Source organism: Octodon degus, unplaced genomic scaffold (assembly GCF_000260255.1).
Source record: "Octodon degus isolate 3935 unplaced genomic scaffold, OctDeg1.0 scaffold00403, whole genome shotgun sequence".
NCBI classification, from domain to species: Eukaryota; Metazoa; Chordata; class Mammalia; order Rodentia; family Octodontidae; genus Octodon; species Octodon degus.
In genome coordinates this window covers 415,929-419,202 of record NW_004524979.1, presented here as the reverse complement: position 1 = coordinate 419,202, position 3,274 = coordinate 415,929, and positions in this window count along the sequence as shown.

Below are 3,274 nucleotides of genomic sequence, written 5' to 3'. Positions count from 1 at the left end.
CTGGGATTGAACTCAGGCCCTTGCACTTGCCAGGGAAGCACTTACTCCACTGAGCCATGTCCCTTGCCCTGAATTAATATATACAGGTTTTTACTTATTACCATATAAATTCTTGAAAGCATAATGTTCTACCTATGTACTATATTAGGTGCAGGTGCATTTTATATATTTAATAAAATCAGAATTTAATTTTAATAAAAATCATTCATATGCTACAATTTCTTTTCTCTTTCTCTTTCTCTTTTTCTTTCTCTTTCTTTCCTTCATTCATTCTTTCTTTCTTTCTTTCTCGCCTTATTTGAGAAAGCATTTCACCATGCAGTTCAGGCTAAACTTGAGCTCACTTTGTAGCCCAGGCTAGCTTCAAACTCACAATGATCCTCCTTCCTCAGTCTCCCAAGTGTTGAGAATGCAGGTATGTGCCACAATGCCTGGCACAATTTGTTTTCTGCATATTAAACATTTATCAAAACCTTTTCTTTTTTATTTCCAAACATATATAAAGTGTTTTTTATCTTATGGATATATTTTAACATGATTTCCTTATGGTCAGAATATTCAGTCTATACTGAGTTTAATTTTTGACATATGCTTACAATTTTATGGGTGAGTATGGTGATAATTTTCATAAATGTTCCACATTATTTGGGGAAAGGAGGTGTAGGGATTGAGCCCATACTCTTCAGTTGGTCTACCACTCAGCCATAAACCCATATTTCACTAAGTAAGAAATATGATTGTATGTATTTGAAAAATATAATTTATTTCTTTGAAAAATTGATACATTACAGGATGGCTAAACTGAGCCAATCAAATTATGAACTACCTCGCATATTTACCATTTCTGTTGTATTTTCATATATTCTTGGAGAAAAGATATATGCTCTTTATTTTATATATAGAACCAATAGCATGTATACAGTCTATTTCAAGGCTTTTAATTTTGCTGTGTTTTTTTTCTGGGTGAGCTAATATTGCTTCTGATGATCATGTTCTTCCTGAGTTTATTCATCATTGAATTACGTGTTTGAGATTCTGAATTATATTTGTACAGGGTTTTTGAATCATTATACTGTTTAAGGAGTTGAAATATTTTTATTATCTTACTAACTCCTAAAATCTCTGGAAACTTGAAGTCTAGTATATTTTCTTTTCCTGTAAATATCTTTGGTTTTATTTGTTTAATTTTGTCCCATACAGTGAATCTACACTTTATTATTTGCATACTTCTATATTCTTTTCAATGTAATATCTTTTAGATATTTCTCTTACAAAGAATATTTGACTATATTTTTTATAATATCTAGCCTGACAGCTTCTTTTACAACACCTAGTATAATGAATTTATTTATACCATTAAGCATATAATTTTTGTCTTACTGAGAAATATTGTGCTTTCTTTCTTTCTTTCTTTCTTTCCTTTTCTTTTCTTTCTTTGTGTGTGTGTGTGTGTGTGTGTGTGTGTGTGTGTGTGTGTGTGATACCGGGTATTGAACTCAGGACTTTGTGCTGGCCTGGCAGGTGCTTATGCCGCTCAACTATATCCCTGTTCCCTATGTTTTCAAATATAACTTGTTCCAGCTTCTCACTTTCTTGTTTTTTTTTCTTTCCTTTTTTTCTTTGTTTGTTTTTTGAACTCAAAGCCCTTGAGCTTGCCAGGCAAGCGCTTATTCTAATGAACTATCTACCTGGCTCCTTCGCACTGACTTTCTGCCTTCTTTAATTTGAATTACACATTGGTTATACAGGTTGTTATTATATTTTCTGAAATTATTAACTTACTTTTCAATTTTCTTGACTTTGCTTTACATAAATGGTAATATTTTAGTTTTTTCCCAGTTCTGCTGTTCTTTCATCTGTGCTGTTGTGAGGTATAATTCATCTATTGAAAGTTTTTACAACATTTTTCATACTTGGAAAGTTTTTTCTTTTTCAAATGTGTCTTACCATTTCAAACCGTGTTTAATAACTTCACTTCTTTTTTTGATGATTAAGAAGTTGGTTTATTCTTTTAGAATTCAGGATTTGTGTTTAGCTTGCTTAAGAGCATATTACATCGAATTTGACCTAGTGGGTGTTTAAAAGAAATCCTATTTTGTTATCATTTAGAATTTCTAACGCCTTCATAGTATTCTACACAACTAAAAATGTTCTTGTTTTGATATTTCTTGTGCTGAGGATTGAACACAGAATATCACTCATGTCACATAAGTGCTCATCTGCTGAAGTACACACCTAGCTCTTTTTTTAATTTGATTTTTTAATTTTGAAAACTAAAAACAGAAGCAAAATCAAATAGGAAAAATACCAAAACAGGGTAACATACAACAATACATATGTTATAGATTTTCAAAACAAGAATAAATGATTAATGGTGGTTGTCATATTGTCTATTTTTATCATCAAATCTGTTGTTCAGATTTACAGACAGTGTTATGCAACATTGGACAAATAATTAAACATTAAAGCTTGCTTTTGATAAGCATTATTTTTTCCTTGTCTTTTTTAAAACATTATTTCAAAGGGGTATAATTGATAAAACATTAGAAATGTTACACACTTAGAAGAAGAAGATGAGAGGTATTCAACCATGGATTTTGTATTACACATTGCTGTCCTCGATGCATTTGCTCAGAGCTCAGATATCAGTATACAGAATTAGTCAAGGTAACAATTCTATACATTAACAGCTATTTTCAAACAACTAATGGAAATTATGAATACAATCATCTCAGCCATCCTGTATGTATACTTGCATGTTTTCCCCCTTCCTTTTTCCTATAGTTTCTCCTTTCTTTCATTTTTGTTGTTTAATACTTAAGTTCAGTTTCTTTCCATTTCACTATATCTATTATACCTATCAGGATTTATTATTTTATTCTCTAATGATATGCAGATAGTGTTTGCTTCACCTTGCAGTAGTGGACTCTTAGTAAGCCATCAGTCCGTGCTTAGCATGCGTCATGGCTTTGATCTTGAAGAAATGTGTAGAGTGGTACTGGACAACTGCTGCTTGAGAAACTCCCCATATGCTCGATGAAGCTGTCACTGATGGCCCTTTATGTAGCCAGAGACACAGAAAGATATGACATTGACCCATCAGTATATTTTAGACTGTCTTTAAGATACATGTGTTTCATCAAAGGAGAACTGGTGATAGCTTTTTCTTTCTTCTTCAGTTTTCTTTTGGGAAGAATTTTTATGTCATTTGAAAGATATTTTTTGAGTAACTTAACCTGATTTATGGGCTCAATATTTTCATTCTTGTCCTTTT